The sequence below is a fragment of the Amblyraja radiata genome, chromosome 6 (genome assembly GCF_010909765.2).
Source record: "Amblyraja radiata isolate CabotCenter1 chromosome 6, sAmbRad1.1.pri, whole genome shotgun sequence".
NCBI classification, from domain to species: Eukaryota; Metazoa; Chordata; class Chondrichthyes; order Rajiformes; family Rajidae; genus Amblyraja; species Amblyraja radiata.
The window spans coordinates 67,250,998-67,274,979 of record NC_045961.1 but is presented as its reverse complement, the minus strand read 5'-3'; the positions used below and the strand labels follow the sequence as shown (position 1 = coordinate 67,274,979).

Genomic DNA, 23,982 nt, shown 5'->3' with positions numbered 1-23,982 from the left:
TTCTGGAATTTTTTGAAGATGTAACTAAGAAAATGGACAAGGGAGAGCCAGTGGATGTAGTGTACCTGGATTTTAAGAAAGCATTTGATAAGGTCCTACATAGGATATTAGTGGGCAAAATTAGGGCACATGGTTTTGGGGGTAGAGTGCTGACATGGATAGTGACGTGGTTGGCAGACAGGAAACAGAGAGTAGGGATTAACGGGTCACTTTCAGAATGGCAGGCAGTGACTAGTGGGGTACCGCAAGGCTCGGTGCTGGGACCGCAGCTATTTACAATATACACCAATGATTTGGATGAAGGGATTCAAAGTAACATTAGCAAATTTGCAGATGACACAAAGCTGGGTGGCAGTGTGACCTGTGAGGAGGATGCTATGAAAATGCAGGGTGACTTGGACAGGTTGCGGGAGTGGGCAGATGCATGGCAGATGAAGTTTAATGCCATGGTCAGATACTCCGCCACTTCAATCTGGACTTCCACTGTTACGCTGATGACACCCAGATTTACCTTGGCACCAAATCCCCCCACAACCCCCCCCTCTCCCATATCAACTCCTGTTTGTCAGCAATAAAAACCTGGATGCAACATAATTTCCTCAAACTCAACAGCGATAAGACAGAATTTCTCCTCATAGGCTCCAAAGCCACACTTAGCAAAATCAATAACCCCACTCTCACCATCGACGGCACCACTGTCTCCCCATCTCCCCAGGCCTGCAACCTTGGCGTGATCTTTGATTCCACCCTCTCCCTTGAGCCTCACATCCGCCATGTCATTAAAACCTCCTTCTTTCATCTCCGCAACATCGCCAAACTCAGACCCTCTCTCACACCGCCTGCTGCTGAAAGACTCATCCATGCCTTCATCTCCTCCCGACTGGACTATTGCAACTCACTTCTCCTTGGCATCAGCTCCACCTACATCAACCGACTCCAACTGGTCCAGAACGCAGCCGCCCGACTCATCACCCACACCAAATCCTGGCATCACATCACTCCAGTCCTCAAAAAACTTCACTGGCTTCCCGTCTCCCACCGGATCACCTACAAAATCCTGGTCCTCACCTACAAAGCCCTCCACCATCTGGCCCCCACATATCTCATTGACCTCCTCTCCCCCTACCAACCCTCACGGTCCCTCAGATCCACATCAGCCGGTCTCCTCTCCATCCACAAGTCCAACCTCCGCAGTTTTGGGGACAGAGCCTTCTCCAGGGCAGCCCCCAGGCTCTGGAACTCCCTCCCCCAACTGATCCGCAATTCCGTGTCCCTCCCCATCTTCCAGTCCCGCCTCAAGACCCATCTCTTCACCTCTGCCTATCCTTAGCCCCACGTCCCCGTCCCTTTTCATCTGTGCATTAATTGCCTCATGCTGTGTTTTGTATTGAATTCTGTCTTTACTTTGTGTACTAGTCATGTCTCTACTATTTATTTAATTCCCCTTACATGTTTTTCCTATACATGCTCAATTTTTGTAAGGTGTCCTTGAGACTCTTGAAAGGCGCCCATAAATAAAATGTATTATTATTATTATTAATGCGGATAAATGTGAGGTTATCCACTTTGGTAGCAAAAACAGGAAGGCAGATTACAATCTAAATGGCGCCAAGTGGGAAAAGGGGAAGTACAACTGGATCTGGGGTTCCTTGTACATCAGTCTATGAAAGTAAGCATGCAGGTACAGCAGGCAGTGAAGAAAGCGAATGGCATGTTGGTCTTTATAACAAGAGGAATCGAATATAGGAGCAAAGAGGTCCTTCTGCAGTTGGATGGAGCCCTAGTGAGACCACACCTGGAGTATTGTGTGCAGTTTTGGTCAACATGATATACTCATTGACTCCTGAGAACCCATGGTTTATAACTGCTCAAAATGTAAAATGATAAGTCAGGTTTGCATTCAGAATCTAATATCCACTCTTCAATAATATATGGAAACCCTCTGGTTCATCTTTGAACAGAGATGAAATCAGTTCCCTCTCTATTAATATTCCCCTCTGCCTGGTGGAATGTCCTCACCCTCAACAACCTTTCTTTTGACTCATCCCATGGGCACTCACATGGGCCCCAGCTATGCCTGCCTTTTTGTTGGACATGTCAAATAGACCTTGCTCCAAATGTGCACTGGCACCATCCCCCAAATCTCTTTCCACTATGTCGACAATTGCATTGGGGCTACCTCCTCATAAACTTTACCACTAATTTTCACCCTGCCCTGCAATTCACTTGGCCTTCTCTCCCTTTCTTCAATATCCCTGTCTCCATCACAGGGTACAGATCATCAACTGATGTCTACAATCAACCCACTGGCTCCCACAGTTATCTAGACTACACCACCTCCTACCCTGCATTTTGAAAGGACACCATTCCCTACTCTTAGTTTCTCCCTTTCTGCCACACCTGCTCCTAAGATGAGGCTTTCCACTGAAGGACATCCAAAATGTCCTCTTTCTATGGTTAACATATTATGCCCGCCTGCTGTTGTGAATGGACCCCTCACCCATATCTCCTCTGTGTCCCGCAGTTCTGCTCTTACTCACTCCGGAAAGAATCAGGATAGAGATCCCCTGGTCCTTACCCTTCACCTCATCAGTCTCTGCATCCAACATATGATTCTTGGACATTCCCGGCACCTTCAACATGATCCCACCATCAGTCATGTTTTCTTGTCCCTACCCCTTTCCTCTCTCTGTGGATACCAATCCCTCTGCAACTCTGTGGTTCACTTATCCATTCCCACTCAAACTGCCCCATCCCCGGGTATGTTCCCCTGCAACTAGTGGTGATGTAACAACTGTCCCTACACCTCCTCCCTCACATTCATTGAAGGACTCTAGAACCCCTTCTAGATGAGACAGAGGTTCACATACACCTCCTCCAACCTCATCTAATACGTTTGATGCTCCCAATGTGATCCCCTTTACATCGGCAAGACCAAACGTAGACTAGGTGACTGTTTCACTGATCATTTGTACTCAGTCCGCTAAGGCCTGCTGGAACTTTCAGTTGTGAACCCTTTTAATTCCCCTTCCTATTCCATTACTGACCTTTCTGTCCTACGACTCCTTCATTGCCAAAGTGAGGACACACACAAACTGGAGGAATATCACCTCACCTTCACCAGACTGATTCCTGGGAAGTCAGGACTTTCATATGAAGAAAGACTGGATAGACTTGGCTTGTACTCAATAGAATTTAGAAGATAGAGGGGGGATATTATAGAATCTTACAACATTCTTAAGGGGTTGGACAGGCTAGATGCAGGAAGATGGTTCCCGATGTTGGGGAAGTCCAGAACAAGGGGTCACAGTTTAAGGATAAGGGGGAAATCTTTTAGGACCAAGATGAGAAAAACATTTTTCACACAGAGAGTGGTGAATCTCTGGAATTCCCTGCCACAGAATGTAGTTGAGGCCAGTTCATTGGCTATATTTAAGAGGGAGTTAGATGTGGCCCTTGTGGCTAAAGGTATCAGGGGGTATGGAGAGAAGGCAGGTACAGGATACTGAGTTGGATGATCAGCCATGATCATATTGAATGGCGGTGCAGGTTCGAAGGGCCGAATGGCCTACTCCTGCACCTATTTTCTATGTTTCTATGTTTCTATATTCCGCTTGGGTAGCTAACTACCCAAAGGTGTGAACATTGAATTTTCCAATGTTAGGTAACACTCTTTTCTCCCCCCTTTCTTTCCTGTGCATCAATTTCCCCTCTTTCCTCCCTCGTTCGCTTGCACCTATATCCCTCTCTCTGGCTTTACATTTTACTTCTCTTTCACCCCTTTTCTCTCCTGATCTGACACCCTTTTGTCTCCTTGTTTCCCATTGTCCCTCTTGTCATTCTTTTGTATCCTTTTCAGCTCCAGTATTTGTCCACCCATCTGCAAATTAAACCCCCCTCACATGTAGCCACCTCTCACATGCCAGCTTTTATCCCACCCGCACCTCTTTTCTACCCCATTACTTCAATTAGTCTGAAGAAGAGTCCCAATCCAAAACATTGCCTATCCATGTCCTTCAGAGATGCTGCCTGGACCGTTGAGTTACTCCAGCACTATTGTGAGTAAAGTCATGAGGGGAATAGAAAGGGTGAATGCACAGAGTCATTTAACCAGAGTTTGGGAATCAAGAACCAGAGGATGTAATTTTTAGGTGAAAGGAGAAATATTTAATAGGAACCTAAGGGCAACTCTTTCACAAAGAGGGCAGTAGGTATATTTGAATGAGTTGCAAGAGGAGATAGTTGAGGAGGGTACCACAATAACATTTAAAAATCATTAGGACAGGTACATGGATAGGAAAGGGTTTGAAGGTTATGGGCCAAATGCAGGCAGTTTGAACTAATGTAGATGGCGCATCTTTCCCGTGTTGTAAGGCTCTATAACACTTTGTGTTACAGCCCAGTGAGAATGGTGAAAGGACAATGCTATCTTGAAAACTGCCCATCTCCCAAACCCATCAAGTACATCCTGTCCATTTGTGAATGTATCTGTCATATCTGAACCCATGGAACAACAGTAGTAGCAATCCTTCATCATCCTTGATATTAAGGGACTGCCTAAGGAGAAAATAAATTACTGTATGTAATTTTCAGTGCTGAGAGCTTGGAAGTGGCTGTGATAGCAACGTGGGGGATCTTTGATCCATTATTAATCATCTGTCTTGGAACCTATCTTATATTCAGTGATCACAATTCTTTGGAGTCATGCTTTGAGTTTTCATTCATTGTTTAAAGCAACAGGAATCAACTCCTTTGGCATCTCTATTTTGAGACAATGCTAAATCACTAAGGGAGCAACAATAACAAAATCTCCTGTCACATAAAAGTATTTTTGCAGATGGCTAGAGAAAATTAGACTACATTTACTGTAGCTACAGGAACATCTCAAACAGTATAGAACTGTATGGACCATACTTCATCCCAAAGTGATTTAATTACCATGATATCTGGTTCACCTCTGCAAGAAGCTAAAAAGATATCTTGAAAAAAACCCAACTGTGCTAATTTTTACAATCAAAATCAGTGTATTCATACTGGTGTTTTTTCAGTACTTGAACACATTTCATCTGTGACATTTCTAGTGAAGCTTATTGTGTTACATAGATCTTTCAAACACTGTCGCAATAAGGGTATCCCATTTGATTCATCCTCCTTAAGAGCTGTTAAAAACCCTTTAAGTTCTTTATGAATTTTTCCTACAGTATTGTTTTAAGACAATCCCCTGAGGAAGAGATATGCAATGTTTTTCAGAACAGCACAGATAACTGAAGATATTCTCAAATATTAATTTACAAAAGTGACTAATGTTAAAAAACTTCCACCAGGTTTAGAAACTTTATTTCTTTGTTTTTTTTCATTCATTCAATAATGGCTTTGATAATTTCTTGTTTTATTATTGAAAAGCACCAAGTTACAAATGTGCATTGTTTAAATGATCTCGTGTAAATAAGGATGAAATTGATTCTTCAAATTGATCCTTTAATTTTACTGGAACTTCAGCCTTCTAGAAATCTCACAGACACCCACAGAAATTGTTTTTTCTCTCATATGATGGCTGTGAAAACGACATCTGGCTTTCCATATTTAACAAATGAATTCAGGTTTATAGTCATGAGTACCCTTTATTATGTCTTATGATATCCCATTGAGAAATATATTTATACTACATATGAACATTTGACATAGCATTCAGTGTCCTCTCCGTAATGTCACTTGAAGGGTAACATCTGGATTGTGTTCCAGTGGCTGTCATCATCTATGCTGAAGGCAAGGCAAGCTGCTAATTGATTCCTCCAACGAGATGCAAATTAACTTCAAAGGGGAAATTAATTTAATATATGCAGATTAGAAATATGTAGCACAAAAAAATTGAATTCCACTCAACAATTATGCTACAATGCCAAAATAATAATTTCATGATAATAATTAACATGAATAATTGATCTGTTGTTTGGTATAATATCGACATTTCACCAGCATGTGGAGGTTAAAGAGGGCCGACTGATACAAGAGGAAATAATTAATTCAAACAGATGTTGCAATATAAGAGAAGACATCTTTTGTAATTAACTGAAGATGTTCCGTCCCCTTTAAAACAAGCATGATCCACGTTATTTGGTAATGAACAGGACCGGTAACCAGAAAACTTCTTCGGCTTTACCTTTAGTTGAGTTTAGTATAGAGAAACAGTGTGGATACAGGCTCTTCGGCCCACCTGTGTCAACCAATGATCAGCTGTTTGCTGGTAGATAGACACAAAAAGTTTGCTAAGTTTGCTAATTCTATATTATCTAAGTCTTGCATCCTACACCCCAGGGTTAATTTACAGAAACCATTTAACCTACAAACCTGTGCCTCTTTGGAATGTGGGAGGAAACTGGAGCACCCAAAAAGAACCCTTGCGTTCACATGGAGAACATACAAACTCTGCAAAGATATCACTCGCAGTCAGGATCAAACCCGGGTCACTTGGCGCTGTAAGGCAGTAACTCTATCGCCGTACCAAATTGCTGCCATATATACCTGAAACTTCAGTTTCATAATTTTATAAATATTTATCATGAGCGAGGGATGAATTCCCAATTTTTTAACCTACCTTTTTACTATCCTTGGACATATTTTATCTGGACTTTGTCTATTTCTAACACTATATTCTGTACATCGTTTATTTTCTATTTGGCACTGCCTGTTGTACTCATCATAAAAAGTAAACAATTTACTTACTGTGCCTCACTATTCTAACATGTTTGAATATTCCAATTTTAAATTACTAAAGATGAGTTAAAAAATACATAGAATTATTTTCTGGCGATGTTGATATAGAATAATCCTGCAGTACATTTCCTAAAACAATGTTCAAGATCTTTCAAACCCATTCTGTTAGTGTCCTTGAGTCCAGGATTTTCTTTGAAGAGGAATTCATTCCAGGAATAGGAATTAGTCCCAAGGCAATTTATTAACCCTGAAGCTATGGTCTATTTTTTAGAAAGCTGCTGTTTCTAGTGCAGCAATTTTAAACCAAGTGGAAATGATCATTGAGATATGTGCTACAAATTCAGTTCAGAATTCTGCATAGTTTACAAATGTTGTGCCCATTCCAGGTAATATTTTGCTCATTTACTGAGTGACAGAATTGAAATTGTGTGCCACTGTCTGCAGTTACATTCATCTTTCTTTTATTATTTATGCTGTAGGTCTTGGAATAAACTCACCTCATCTGGAAAAAGAGGTGGGAAATTTAAAAGCATCTTGCTGGACTGAAAATTGTCCAAACAATCAGGGTAAATGTTCTCTTCGACAGCATAAACAGGATTACCCACATGATCAGGAGCATTAGACTAACATGACTATTTCAGAAGAATGGCAGCATTGTCAGAATTATTGAATGCAGAGAATGGATGAACTAATTAAGACATCAAGTTAGACTAAAATTGTCTATAAACTAGTATATACTAGTTAGAATTTACTAAGCTACAAAAGATTTGCCAGAATTCTCGCCCCGGTTTTCTCATAGGTTTGGTATTTTTTGCTCTTTAGATTTAAATATAAACCATGTTGCACACAAAAAGCTACGCAATGGAAAAGCATTAACCATCCTGATGGGCATCAAGCTGTAAGTGAAAGATTGTAGATCGGAGAACAAAATGCCATGATGTGAAGTTATTAAATCTAGGACTTGGAGATTCACAGCTATAAAGTTCTCTAGGAACATTTAATATATCAGGCATGAGTGAACATACCTGAAAGGCAACATTTGTCACTAACTGCATGTGACTTTCGCCCTTCGTATGTCTTTTCAAAACACAACCCAAGGATCTCTAAAACCATCTGAATCTCAGCATGCAGCCAATGAAAGCATTAAGGCAGCCAGTATACATCCTTTGTCAACTAAGAAATTAATTTGAGAAAGTTGTGGCCAGGGATTCAAGTATCACACACAAACCACTAGCATAATGGGGAAGCAAAGCAATGTGGCAGGCATCGTTCACAGATTGTTCAATTTAATAGAAAGATTAAACGAGAACTTACCGTTTGAAGTTTGATCTTTGTTTTATGAGAAGTTGAAGTGAGGGACTACGTGAAGAGTCCACCAGCCCGCATGCGCATCAATCTTCAGAGTAATTGTATGAAACCACAGACCACTTGCACGAACTTAAACTATAGAAAGATTAATAACCGTTGACTTACCTAATTATCTTTATGAGATTCAGGGTTAGGAGTGGAGGGCACGTAGTCCCTCACTTCAACTTCTCATAAAATAAAGATCAAACTTCAAACGGTAAGTTCTCGTTTAATCTTTCTATTTTATATCAAAGTCATGTGAGTGACTACGTGAAGCCTTCGAAGCTCTGTGGTTTCATGCAGTAAACAAATCTGTGTGTGAAACACTTAAACAGATAAACCATAAATGGCAGAAAAGACATGGGTTATTAACAACATGATGCTAACTTGCATACATGTCCATTGCCCTTAATCAGACCACAGTCCCAATTGGCTTTGAGTTAGACAATAACATGCAACACTGTTCAGAATTCTATCTGCAATCATCCATGCATATTCAACCAAATTATATAACTTCTGAAAGTGCACTATGTAAGCCTCCTGCCGTTGCATGAAGATGATCAAATGGGAATATCCATTCTATTGGCTGCTAATGAGCCAGCCCCCTTGGAAGAGTGAGACTTGAAATTATTTGAATTCAACACCTGCTATTAGCTGCTTACACTCTATTCAAGTTGAGATGGTCTGCACCAGCAATCTCTTGAGAAAACTATTAAATAACAATGAAGAAACTATCCTTCATCTCATAGGTACTAGCAAGCTCAGTGTACCTGTATACATAATAACACCCCCCAATCTCCGATCTAGTGGGTATGCTGTCAACTCCAAATTGTACCCAACCGTACCCGTTTTGCTTTATGAGATCATTCCCATAACAAGCTACCCTCATGTCAGTTATGACCCAGAGACCGAGCCGGAGATTGATTAAAGACTGTGTTCTTTGTGCTGAAATCAGTTGCTAAAAGCATAATCAACTTAAGAGATACTGCTCCCATTAGGAATACAGTAAATGAATACCTGCATAATAATTTACTGATACACATTCCACACTACCATGAGTCTAGGCTTTAGAACGTTCATATAAAATACACCTTGCATAACGTTAGTCAACAGTGGGTGAATAACCAATCATTTATTGTCACACTTATGGTACTGGAGAGAATGACAAAGCAGCACAAGCAGTGTCAATTGTGCTATAACATAATCTAAGCCCAAACTGAAAGAAACACAAAACTCTGCTACTTCTGTTTAAAAGTAGCTCACGTGTCTTCTTATCAAACTTCCCATACAACCGTGCAGAGCTAGCTGCACGTGAAATAGGCTGAACTAGCCATCACTCGTGACTTCCAGTAAATAGAAGCTTCTTTCACCCACCTTTTACAATGGACACCCTGAATGAGTAGGCTAAATTGGCACTATTAAAATTCATGTCGCCTCATCTTTAATATCGTAAGAGGCATCTACTGATAAAACCCCTGAGTCTTATCAGCTACAAAAGCATGTTGTCTATAAACTCCATGACACAATGCCCTTTTGATCTGAGTAGGGCAGCATTAGCTTTAGAATCTCTGTAAATAGCCTAGGCCTGAAGACAACCCCTAGGTAGAGCCTAAACTTTCCACCACTGGCTTGTCATCAAAAGCACCAGATATATCTGTGCCTCACGTGTATAGATATGGATAAGTATGCATCTTCAATTGAGGCCCTAAATCCTCTGAATCAGCTAAATTTGTGAAAGCTAATTATCCATCTTAAACTGGTTAACCAAACACATGATCAGACTAGTCAAATCCTAACCTGATTTGGCATGCACCACTTTTCTTCAACCTTGAGAAAATATTAGAAATATACCCCTCTTGTTCTTAGGCAGACTACTCATCCTTTGTGAGATGTCTCTGTTTCCACTTGGATAACCATTGTTTCCTCTATTGACCATACGGACTGAAATTTTGGCTTCTCTTGCCGCGGAGGATGTATTCATTTATTTATTTATTTATTTTATTCGCTCATAACATATAATCAGATCCTTATTAGAGTTGAAGCACTACATTCACTTGTTGACAGGGAATACGAGTTCCCTGTCAACTCTTCACCATCAGAGTCACCACAAATCCTCAGCCTCCTTCCTCAGAGTGGAAAAATAGCATAATGCAACCCTGAACCAGGAATTGCTCCACAGTCCTCTGACTGAAACCACCTGTCTCAGTCGCCAGTGTGTGCAACACACTCTCTTTGACCAGCGACTCAAGCAGGAATTCTGGTATTGAGAACCTACACATTATTATATATATATTTTCTATTCACATGAACCTGCAGGTTTCCAATGAACTGGCAAATCTACTAGCTGAGCTGAAAGAATTAAACATGTGTTGAGGGAAATCTCAAACTACCTCACTCTACTGAGCAGCCTGATAACCTCAATCACAGATGTTGAAGCAGTGCTTCCCTGGTCAATATGTTCCATATGGCCAGCCAGTTCCAAGTTGGTCTACCCTAAACCAGGGTAGCCAACCTGTTCCTACTTGGAACTTACAGAAGTTGCTGTGCAAGGCACCCTGCCATTGTCTCTGCATCACCCTGATCTTTTCCAGAGACAGTGAAAGGTACTAGACAGACCATGCTGCCAGTAAATCCAAACCCGGGGCGACAGACTGCTTCATTTCGGAGTTTTACGGAGGTTAGTAAAGAGACCTTACCTGCCCGCGTCTCTGAGCCTAGGTCAACCTGCTTGTTGGAGCTTCAGCGAAGTTCCATTGCAGACCATGTCTGACCACATCTTCAGCCCCACGCTTGCCAAACAGCTCTTTTCCGGAGCTCAAAGCAAAATTGCTGTGCAAGGCACGCCTGCCAGCATTTCTGAGCCCAATGGGACAGACTGCTTCTTCGGCCTAAATCCTCTTTGGAGCCTTGCTGGAGCTTTACTGTGCTGGTCATGCTACTAGTTACTCCCAGCCTGGTTTGATAGGCCGCTCCTTCGGCCCCTTCTGCTCCTTTGGAGCCTTAGCGGAGCACACTGAACAGGCCGCGCCTACCAGAACTCCGAGCTTGCCTTGACAGGCTGCTCCTGCAGGCCTTCTGCCTTTATTGGAGCCTTTGCTGGAGTTGACTGTGCAGATTGCGCTGCCAGTTTCTCCCAGCCTGGATCGACAGGCTGCTCCTTTGGCCAGCTGCTCCTTCGGAGCCTCAGCGGGGCTCACTGGACAGGTCATGCCTGCCATTACTGCAAGCCTGGATCAACAGGATGTTCTTGCGGGGCCAGCCAGTGACTCCCGACTGCTCCTTTCCGGAGCTTCTATGGCGCTTCCTGCCCCTTGAATACAGGGGTGAAAACCCACCGGAATACATAGAAACATAGAAACATAGAAAGTAGGTGCGAGAGTAGACCACCAGGTCCATCGAGCCCGCACCGCCATTCGCTCATGGCTGAACACTAAACAGACACACTTACCCACAAACAGTAGACACAAGACACAGAACACAAGACACTACCCTCCCCTTTATACCGCTATCACCCCTCTCCACCCCAAGAACCTCGTGATCTCCTGGGGGAGGCAAAAAACCGGATAAAAACCCAGGTCCAATTCGGGAAAAAAATCCGGGAAATTCCTCTCCGACCCCAATCCAGGCGATCGACACTTGTCCAGGAGATCACTCAGGTCTTACTATACTAACCATACCTAGGTCCATATCCCTGCCCTCTCCCCGTAGCCCCTTATCCCCTTGGCAGCTAAAAAACCATCTATTTTAGTCTTAAATATATTTAAAGTTTCTGCTTCCACTGCTCCCTGGGGCAGTGAATTCCATAAATTAACCACCCTCTGGGTGAAGAAGTTCTTCCTCATCTCAGTTTTAAAAGAGCCCCCCCTTATTCTGCAACTATGTCCCCTAGTTCTAGTTTCCCCGATCATTGGGAACATCCTCGGTGCATCCACCCGATCAAGGCCCCTCACGATCTTATATGTTTCAATGAGATCGCCTCTCACTCTTCTAAACTCCAAAGAGTAGAGTTCCAGCCTACTTAACCTTTCCTCATATGTCAATCCCCTCATTGCAGGAATTAATCTTGTAAACCTTCGCTGCACTGCCTCCAGGGCTAGTACATCCTTTCTTAAGTATGGACCCCAGAACTGTACACAGTATTCCAAATGTGGTCTCACTAATACTGTGTACAGCTGCAGCAAGACCTCCGTGTTTTTATACTCAATCCCCCTAGCAATAAAGGCCAAAACTCCATTGGCCTTCCTGATTGCTTGCTGCACCTGCATACTAACTTTTAGTGATTCATGTACTAATACCCCTAGATCCCTTTGCGTTGCATTACAACGCAGCTCCTCCTCATTTAGAAAATAACTTGCCCTATCATTTTTTTTCCCAAAGTGAATGACTTCACATTTATTAGTATTAAATTTCATCTGCCAAGTTGTTGCCCACTCACCTAGCTTATCTGTATCCTTTTGCAGACTCTTCCTATCCTCCTCATCCCCTACTTTTCCTCCCATTTTTGTATCGTCCGCAAATTTTGATATATTACACTTGGTTCCCTCCTCCAAATCATTTATATAAATTGTGAACAACTGAGGTCCCAGCACCGACCCTTGTGGAACCCCGCTAGTTACCGGTTGCCATCCCGAGTATGAACCATTTATCCCCACTCTCTGCTTCCTATTTGTTAGCCAATCCTCTACCCATGCTAATATATTACCCCCAATCCCATAATTTTTTATTTTTAGCAATAGTCTCTTATGTGGCACCTTGTCAAAAGCCTTTTGGAAGTCCAAGTATACCACATCCACCGGTTCCCCTTTATCCACCCGGGTTGTTACTTCCTCAAAGAATTCGAGCAGATTCGTTAAACAGGACTTCCCCTTCACAAAACCATGCTGGTTCTGTCCGATGAAGTCATGTTTATCCAAGTGCCCCGTTAGTGTTTCTTTAATAATTGTCTCTAACATTTTACCTACCACCGATGTTAGACTAACCGGTCTATAATTACCCGCCTTCTGTTTACTTCCTTTTTTAAATATAGGTGTTACATTGGCCATTTTCCAATCCACTGGGACCGTTCCTGCCTCCAGGGAGTTTTGGAAAATTATCACCAATGCATCCACAATCCCCACCGCTATCTCCCTCAAGACCCTTGGATGTAATCCATCAGGCCCAGGGGATTTATCCTCCTTCAGTCTCATTAATTTCCCTAATACCACCTCCTTGGTGATCTTAATAGTATTTAGCTCCTCCATTCCTACCGCCCCCTGTTTATCCAGCGTTGGAATATTTTTTGTGTCTTCTATGGTGAAGACTGATACAAAATACTCGTTTAATGCCTTTGCCATTTCCATGTTCCCCACCAACAACTCTCCAGTCTCACCCTCCAATGGACCAACGTTCACCTTAGCCACCCTTTTTCTTTTTATATAGCTATAAAAACTCTTACTATTAGTTTTTATGTTGTTCGCTAAATTCCTTTCATAGTCTATTTTCCCCGTCTTAATTAATCTCTTAGTTATTTTTTGCTGACCTTTAAATGCTTCCCAATCCTCTACCCTCCCACTATCTCTGGCTACCTTACATTCCCTTGCCTTCAGCCGAATACTATCCTTTATAGTTTTACTGAGCCATGGCTGACTGTTCTTACCCTTACCCCTTTTTTTCTTCATAGGAATAAATTTTTCTTGAAGGTTATACAGTAGACCCTTAAACGTACACCACTGCTCATGTACCGTCTTATTCTTGAGTCTGCTATCCCAGTCAACTTTGATCAGCTCAGTCCTCATACCTTCATAATCCCCCTTATTTAGACTAAGCACCCTAGCCTGAGTTTCAACCTGCTCCCCTTCTATTTGAATATGGAATTCGACCATATTGTGGTCACTTGTTCCCAACGAGTCCCTAACTATGACATTTTTAATTAATCCTGCTTCATTACACAGGACCAGATCCAAGATTGCCTCCCCCCTTGTTGGTTCTGTGACATACTGTTCTAGGAACCCGTCTCTAATACATTCTATAAACTCTTCCTCTAGTCTACCCTGCCCAGTTTGGTTTGCCCAATTAATATGAAAATTGAAGTCCCCCATGATTACAGCAGTTCCCTTTTTACATGCGTCAACTATTTGCAGATTTATGTTCTGACTAACAGCGTCACAGCTATTTGGAGGTCTATAAATTACACCCACTAGTGTTTTTTTCCCCTTGTTATTCTCTATCTGTACCCAAGCTGTTTCACTATCCTGATCCTTCAACGCAATATCCTTCCTCTCTATTGCCGTTATTCCCTCCCTTATTAAAAGGGCCACCCCTCCCTCCCTTTCTTTCCTGTCTATCTTTCCTAATTGTCGAGTACCCCTCTATATTTAACTCCCAGTCCTGATCCCCTTGCAGCCATGTCTCCGTAATGACCACGATATCATAACTATATATACTTAATTGCACCGTTAATTCATTTATCTTATTACTGGAGCTTTACCCACATAGGATGGTAATCCACCCTGCAGCCGCCTTAAATTCCCTCTGCAAGTCTTCAACTTGCTACATACGTCTTCTCTGAAAAGATACTATGCAGGCTGCACGTTACTCGCTCTGTAAAAATTAGCCATTTTGGTAATTATCTCATGCCTTATAGCATTTTTCCGAAGGCAATCGCCCCAACTGTGTATTACAGAGAAGTGTTAATGCAGCTTTCTGCACTTCCGAGAATTGAGACCCAACTACTGACTTGCAAAAGGCCGTAATGACTCCAGTGAGCAGTTTTTGGACTCGCTGAAATAATTCTTTGCCTACATATCATCACTGAGATATCCCAACTGATTGAATTGAATTATGGAACATCCAAAAGTCTGGCAGTTATCTGGACTGGCATATTTCCCAGCCCAATCCAGCATATTCCCCTCCTTAGCTAATGTGAAGTAAAATCCCTAATGCTCTTAGCCAGATCTTCCTCCAGTGAATCTCCTATCCCCAAAGGGATGGCAAATATGTGACAAGAGCCAGTAGCTCCTTCATATGATTAAAATGAAGCATATCCACCATTAGTTCAAGGGATTCGAATTCCTTATCAATATCCACATAGTTGGAGTCACCTATGTAACAACCTCCAACACTCCCCTCTTCTGAGCGGGAGATATTATAATGCAACCCTGAACCAGGTGTTGCTTCCACAGGCATCTGACTGACACAGCCTGTAAGTGAGCCAGGAGCACATTTCCTTTTTTCATCTATTTATCTATTTATTTATCTATTTATTTATCTGCTTGTTTATCTATTTATTTATTTATTTATTTATTTATTTATTTATTCTTAACTCACTAGACAGGTTGCGCCTGCTAGTGACTCCGAGTCCGGCCTTGCTCCCTTCTGGAGCCTCAACGGAGTTTCTTAGGGGAGGAATATAACGCAACCCTGAACCAGGTGTTGCTTCCTCAGGCCTCTGGCTGGCTCCCTTTCGGAGCTCCAAAGGAGATGTCTGAACAGGCCTTGCCCGTCAGATGCTCCGAACAGCTGCCCCATTCCTCCACAGCGGTCGCTGTCCCGGACGAGCCGTCAGCCGCTATTTTTAGCTGCCAGCTCCTTTACGGAGCCTCCACGGCGGTCGCTATCCCAGCCGAGTCGTCAACCACTATTTTTAGCTGCCAGCTACTTTACGGAGCCTCCACGGCGGTCGCTGTCCCGGTCGAGCCGTCAGCCAAAAAATTTAAACCACCCGCTCCTTACGGAACCTCCACGGCGATCGCTGCACCGGCTGAGCCGTCAGCCGAAAAATATAAACCACCAGCTCCTTACAGAGCCTCCATGGCGGCAGCTGCCCAGGTTGTGCCAGCTTCTCTGGGCTCGCTACCGCTATTTTCGGAGCAGCGGCCCGTGCCTGCAACAAAAAACCCCCTTACCTGCCGGAGCAGTTTCGAACTGCTCCGATTCTCACGCCATACGTCGACGTATTGACGCGCATGCAGGCTGGTGGGCTCTTCACGTACTCACTCACGTGAGTTCGATATAAAATTAATAAATATGATGTCCATGATTTTTATAATGCCTTCCGTTTTGTATTAAGTAATACAGCGCTTTCAATACAATGATGGGCATTGGTGATATTGTTGATTAAATAATCACTTTTAATGTACCTTTGAGTAGATCAAATAGGATAAAGAGTCTTTTTGTGTTCTGTAATCCTTCAAAAATATAAATTGTATTTCCATCATCAGCCTCATGTGCTGGGTTGAAGAAGAAAGAAACTGCGGATGCTAGTTAATAATGAAAAGGACACAAAGTGCTGGAGTAACCTCGAAAGTCTGGCAGCATCCATGGACAACATGGATAGGTGATGTTTCAGCTCAAGACTGACCTTCAGACTGCTTGTGGGGGGATGAAGAGAACCTAGAAGAGAAGAGAGACAGGACAAAGCATGGCAGGTAATAGGTGGATGCAGGCAAGATGTGTGTGTGTGTGTGTGTGTGGGGGGGGGTGTTGAAAGGCAGATGATTGGAATAAAGAATACAGGAGTTGTGAGTTGTAAATTGCTAGAGGGAGAAAGTAGCAGGAGGGGAGGAGGGTGGGATGGGTGGGGGGAGAGATGGCCAAGGAATCTAGGTGAGGAACAAGGAAAGTGTGGGGGATGGTGGAGATAAAAAGGGGGGTATAGGAGAAATGGGGGATTGTGGGGGGTTACTAGGAGGTTATTTAAAACTGGAGAATTCAATGTTCATGCCATTGGGTTGTAAGCTACCCAAGCGGAATATGTTACTGTTCCTCCAGTTTACGTAGAGCCTCACTTTGGCCATGGAGGAGGCCGAGGATAAAAGGTCAGTATGGAAATGGGAATGGGAGTTGAAATTGTTAGAAACCGTGAGATCCAGTAGGCTTAGGAGGAACGAGTGTAAATGTTCAGCGAAATGGTTGCCAAGTCTTCACTTGGTCTTGCTGGTATACAGTAAGCCATTTTGAGAACACTGGATGTGGTAGATGAGGTTATAGGAGTTGCATGTGAACCTCCATCTCACTGGAAGAATTGCTGGGGTCCCTGGATGGAGGCAAGAGAGGAGCTATACAGGAGTTGCAGGGTAAAGTACCTGGGGAGGGGGTAGTTTGGGTGGAAAGGGATGAGAAAACCAAGAAGTTGTGGAGGGAGCAGCCTGTCACCTTTCTATCCTGCACCTCCTTACCAGAGTGAGGCCCCATGTAAACTGGAGAAACGGCACCTCATATTCCATTTGGATAGCTTACAACCCAACAGTATGAACATTGAATTCTCCAATTTTAGGTAACCTCCTACTAACCCTCCACACCTCCATCCTTTCTCTCCCACGCCATTTCCCTTCTTTCTACTCTCCTCCTTCTAGCTTTGCAATTCAAAACTCTTGAATCCTGTCTCACACCTTCTGCTTTTATCTCTTGTCTTTGTTCCAACCATCTGTCTATCAAATCCCCCTCTCACCTGCATGCATCTTACCATGCTTTGTCCTGTCTCTACCCTCTTCTAGCTTTCTTTTCCGCCCACACAATCAGTCTGAAGAAGGGTCTCAACCCGAAACATCATCTATCCATGTTCTCCAGAGATGCTGCCTGACCTGCTGAATTACTCCAGCACTTTGTGTCTTTCCATGTGTTGGGCTGTTTACTAGAACTTTTTTTTTCTTTTGCTGGATTGGGAAATTTTTATTTTACTAGAATGCAGATGGCGATATAGCTCTGGAGAAATATTTATCTTAAGTTACCTAGCCCTATGAATTCATATTACTGTCCAATAATAACAGAGTGATTCACTTGCTTTCGTATCCACTCTGCCCCACCCTGTTCCTCACTGGCTGCTGACAGACTATCATTAGAGCTACTACTATTCCTCAATGGGAAATATTGTGAAGCAGCTGCTTGACATTTCAGGACACTGTAAAGGAAGCAAACACATGTGAAGTATTTAAACACCAGATTTTACTTTATCGGAATGTCTTGGGCATTTAAAGCCAATGAATTAATTAAGGCAGAGGGCACTGCTAGGCTTTCAAGGAAACCTTGGTGAGTTGCTTCAGTGTATCTTCTGGGCAGTGTACAATGCAGCCTGTGGTGAACAGAGTCAATATTTTATGCCATAAATGGTTTGCCAATCAAGCTAGTTGTTTTTCCTATCTGCTGCCAAGCTTCCAGATTGTTTTTGAGCTTTAGTCATCTCGTGGAGAGTATTTCAGCGGACTCTATCCTTATGCCCTGTGGATGTCCAAAAGGTTTGGGAGTCAAGAGGTAAGCCACTCAACAGAAAACCCAACTTCTGAACTGTAATTGCAGCTACACTTTTTGGAAATGAACATTTCTGACATTAAGATGGAGGGAAGGTTAACAATGAAACATTGAAATGTGGTTATGATCTAGCCAAGCTTCTGATCAATGATAATGCTTGAACTAAAGATGTTGGGAGATTCAGAGTTGGTAATGATTTTGTATATCAAGGGGAGTTAGACTGGGTTTTGTTGGAAATGGTGTTAGTCTAACAATTGTGTATTTGCACTGTAATGACAGTTACCAGCTCATGCCTGAAAGTAATCCAGGTTACATTAGATGTGGTTATGGAATATCACAGGAGTTGTAACAGGAAATTATCATTTCACCTTCTGACATTATGATGGAGGATGGCTCAACAATGAAGCAATTGAAGCTTAATATGCCTGAAAAGCTTCCACGGAGTAATTCTACATTCAGTGACATAATTTGTTCTCCAACAAACACAGTCATTGTGCTTTGGACTCGGCATGATGCCAGGCAGTTGGGAAAAAAAAGTTCCTCTGGAATTCCACTGACCTCTAACATACTCGGGGTTATTGATGACGCATTGGGTTAAATACCATGTTGATTTTAAGGGAGGTCACTGTCCTAATTACTGGAATAAGTCCCTTTTTGATATTTGAACTAAGGCTATAGTAATATCTGGAGATGAGAGATCCAAATGGAATCCAAATGGAGTATCAGTGAGTGGGCTGTTGAATTAGTGCAGCCTGTTTGAGAGAAAAATAAATTGATGGTGAGGGGATATGCAGGGAATGGAAAAGTGTGGATTGCATTGTAGAGAGAAAATCACATTTAAATATTTCAAATGATTCAAATATTTAAAATATTTCAAAGCTGGAGACACAGTTAGTTGCAAGCCAGAATATTCACTATTATAGCTGGAATGTTGTTTGACCTATTGTCTTTGTTGTCTCCTGATACACATCTATTTCTTGATAAATGTAGAGTGAATCAAAATAGCTGAGCCGAGCACCTTTGATGATGGTGGTGATGCTGAAAATCTAAAGCAAAATATGGAAATGTTGAAAACACTTAACAGGTAGCTTCAGTGGGAAGAGAACCAGAGTCGACATTGTTAAACAATAGCAATTCATCAGAACTGGAAAATCTAAAATAAAAATAAGTTTAAAGTTGCTTAGAGAGGGTGGATGAAAAGAACCCCCACCCCCTCCCCCCCACCCAGCAGCCCACCATCTGGATTGGCGCGGCCTTTCTTGCCGGAGACCGGCCTGGGCTTCAGCAGCGAAGCAATACTGAATTCCATTGCGGAGCGGGCGATGCCTTGCCGGAGATCGCTTGTTTTGAAGCTCCGGAGTGTTGACCCTGCTGCTTTAACATTGTGGAGCTGTGGTTTGCAGAGCTTCAAGCCTCGGGCGGCACTGACTTTAACTCCCCAAACTCACGGGATCTTTTGCCGAGGGTCGCCAGTGTTGGAGCTCCACCCAGCTTGGCCTGTGGACTTTGGGAGCTGCGGTCTCCGGGAAGAAGTGGCTGATTCGGAAACTCCAAGCCGCTGAGAGTGTTCTTCCATTCCGACGTCGAAGTTCCGATCATCCCGGTGAGAGGACCTGAAAATCGTGCCGCCGTAGCGGCAATTGCAGAGGGCTCAAAGGCCCCGACCACGGGTGAACACAGAGGAAGATGACTGAACTTTATTGCCTTCCCTCACTTTGATTCCGCTGTGTGGGGATGTTCATGTTAAATTTTATCGTGTATTGTGTTCTTTTTATTCGTAGGGCTGTATGGTAACTTAAATCTCACTGTACCAATTGGTGCATGTGACAATAAATGTAACTTGAACTTGAACTTGAACTTGAACTTGGTTTAAACAGGCTGGCACCTCAACTTAAGGTGCTCCTGTTCTACTCCTTCACCCACTTTGACATTCTTTATTGAAGCAGAATTGAACTTGATGTCAATGCTTCAGTGAAATTTAAGTCAAGTCATGAAGTCATAACTTGTGGATTACTATTCTGCTTCTGCCATACCTCTCATACAGATACACAGATTTGAGTTTGGTCTGTATCTATTCCTTGCAACATGGATATAGTGCAAGACAACTTGATGCAGATTCCCCTCAATGTGAAGATCGAACTTTGCAAAGATTTTCTGATTGTCCCTTAACCAATATTGACATGGATAGATGCATTCATAACAGATACATGATGTTCATGAGGTCACCGTTGAAGAGTATTTGAATATTTTAGTTCAAACCACGTGTGAAAAAAAACACACTTGTTTAAATTTGCTGAAAATTATAGTCTGAGGAATGAAAGCACCTGGGATGTGTGTTGGTATCAACAATCAGACAACACATGTTTTGATAATTTGCATAATCCAAGGCTATGAATTGGATGTGCTGTTAACACCAACATGCCTGAGAGTTGAGATCTACTTTGATTTTAGGTAATGGAACATCAAACTTGCCTCATCCACAACAGTGAAGTCAGAGGCAACCATTGCCTTCTTTCAAAGTTATTTTTTAAGCAATGTATTTGGTGTATTTTTTTTCCCTACACCCCAACACCTTTCTGCAGACATGTAGAGCAGCTGGGCTTGTACACTCTAGAGTTTAGAAGGATGAGAGGGCATCTCATTGAAACATATAAGATTGTTAAGGGTTTGGACACGCTAGAGGCAGCGAACATGCTCCCGATGTTGGGGGAATCTAGAACCAGGGGCCACAGTTTAAGAATAAGGAGTAAGCCATTTAGAATGGAGATGAGGAAACACTTTTTCTCACAGAGAGTGGTGAGTCTGTGGAATTCTCTGGATGCTTTCAAGAGAGAGCTAGATAGGGCTTTTAAAAGTAGCGGAGTCAGGGGATATGGGGAGAAGGCAGGAACGGGGGGTAGTGATTGGGGATGATCAGCCATGATCACATTGAATGGCGGTGCTGGCTCGAAGGGCCGAATGGCCTACTCCTGCACCTATTGTCTATTGTCTATTGTACCATGACCCCTGATTACATATCCAATTTTCCCATTATGCCAAATCACAAATCCAATCTCCCCACCTCAATCCCACAAAGTTGGCATTTCCAAGCCTGCCTCATCATCACCACTACCCAAAGGTGTGGCCATTCCTCAATGCTCTATGTGTCAATGCTTCCAACTGTGCATCACATCAATATGTCTACAGTAATTCCCCCTCTCTATACCCACTCACCCTGATCCCATCTCTGCAACCTCTCATGATCTGTGCTTGACCTGACTTGCTCTAACACTACAATATAATTGAAAAGCTGAAGGTATTTGAGCCTCTTCCATGATAACATTTTATTGTTTGAGGGACCTCACACAAAACTCATGAGGCAATTCTTGCATAGTGATGCTTTAAGGTGTATTTCATAACAGAGAATATTTTCTAGCTGCATATCCTGAAAATTATATTCATAAGCACAGACACTGCTCAATGCACAATACTCCATCACTCACCAACTATCAGGCTTCATTAATTCAGCCTCATGCCTAATATCCATATTCATGTACGTCCTGGCACACATAAAAGAACTTACCTGCTGCCAGCGGACACCCACATCTCACAGGTTATGTGGGCTGTGAATCAGAGATATTCAGCATATCATCAGGAGATGGTTTTCAACTGACTGAATAAACATAACAATCACATTGGATGACAAATTCTATTGGCAATGATTTTATTCTTAAACTTATGTAATAAAAAAATACTTGTTTCCAAATTAATTTTGTTTTACCTCCTCATGTCAATCATTCTCTATTCATTGTTCACATTGGGAATTTAGGTCATATTATACAGTGGAGTTCCAGCCTTTGGGACCACTTGGTCTTGGTCGTGCAGGAATAGTAATTGATGGCCTTCAGGTAAGCACATTAATTTAATTTATGGATCATCTAATCCCACAATAAACTACCATCCTCTTTCCTCACATCACAGTGCCACATCTGCTTCAGTCACCTTCTGATCCAAAGGCTGGTGTCTGCCCTCCACAAATATTCATATATTCATCTTTCTTTCCCTGCAAACCTCAAGTGCTGGTCTTGTATTCCTGATCTCACTACCTGCTCCACCAAAAAATGATGGATACTTATTTTCCCTTCAATGTGGCCCATGATCCATCTCCTAAGATAAAAAATTGCAAAGTCTAGCCTTTTGCAAATGAGACAATGGACCGACATAAAAAAACAGTGTGCTGCCTGGTCATTAAGGTCAAAGGTAATTCCTGGCATCCTATCACATTCTGCGTTAAAAAAAAACAGGCTCTGCACATCACATTTAAACTTTGCCCTCTGACCTTAAAGCTATGCCCTCTAATCCGATATCTCCACTCTTGGTCAAAGATTCTGACTTTCGACCCTATCAATAATTCCATAAACGTCTATCAGGTCTCCTCTCAAACTCCAGTTCCAGAGAAAATGATCCAAGTTTGTCCAAACACCTCTTTTCGGTAATGCCCTCCAATCCAGGCACTATTCTGGTAAACCTTTCTGCACCCTCTCCAAACCCTCCACATCTTTATTCTAATGGTATGACTAGAACTGTTACCAATTACTGCAGACAAACAACAATTTACCTTTTTTATTCTGCTGATGTACATCTTCCAAATCTTCCTCCACTTTGGTAACACATTGTAGTTTGTTAAACTAAAATAATAAATTCTAAGTTAGTTTAAATGTTTAAAATTATAGTTGTGTTTAATGGTTATTTGAAAGTCTCAAAAGTAGCGACAGGAACTGTGTTTCATTTTCAAGATCACTTAGGTGCATAAGCTGTTGCAGAAAACAGCTGGATCAATTGACCAATGAAAATGCCCCTGACTCGACTTAACCAAAACATTTGAAGTATAGGAAGAAATGCACCCAGTATTGCTCCCTCTCACTCTATTAACCAACTTTGTATTCTGATTTAGACAAATGGAGCTCTTGCTCAAAGCTGACAATTTACAATTACCTTTCCATCTAAAATTAGTTGATTTTGATTAAGAATTCTTGATGCATCAAAAATAACATTACTGTCCAAGTATCAAAATCAATAATTGCCCCTCATGATTTTAGTTTAGTTTAGAGATACAGCGCAGAAACAGGCCCTTCGATCCACCGGGTCCGCGCCGACCAGCGATCCCCGCACACTAACAATATCCTACACAAACTAAGGACAATTTAAATTTATACCAAGCCAATTAACCTATAAACCTGCACGTCTTTGTAGTGTGGGAGGAAACCGAAGGTCTTCGAGAAAACGCACGCAGGTCACGGGTGGAATGTACAAACTCCGTACAGACAGCACCCGTAGTCGGGATTGAACATGGGTCTCTGGCGCTGCAAGCATGGTAAGGCAGCAACTCTACCGCTGTGCCACCGTGCCGCCAATTCTGAAGGTATATTGGTTCTACAATGACTGAATAGAATATGATTTTAGACTGAGTTAATATAGAAACATAGAAATAGAAACATAGAAATTAGGTGCAGGAGTAGGCCATTCGGCCCTTCGAGCCTGCACCGCCATTCAATATGATCATGGCTGATCATCCAACTCAGTATCCCGTACCTGCCTTCTCTCCATACCCTCTGATCCCCTTAGCCACAAGGGCCACATCTAACTCCCTCTTAAATATAGCCAATGAACTGGCCTCAACTACCCTCTGTGGCAGAGAGTTCCAGAGATTCACCACTC

General features: G+C 42.5%; 1 long non-coding RNA gene across 1 annotated transcript; it reads left to right on the top strand.

Moving 5' to 3' along the window:
• Positions 1 to 18,229: 18,229 nt before the first annotated feature.
• Positions 18,230 to 23,567, top strand: LOC116974008. Its single transcript, XR_004412249.1, has 3 exons — positions 18,230 to 18,288; positions 22,094 to 22,172; positions 23,518 to 23,567. It is a non-coding gene; the product is annotated as an uncharacterized LOC116974008 (long non-coding RNA).
• The last annotated feature ends 415 nt before the right edge of the window (positions 23,568 to 23,982 follow it).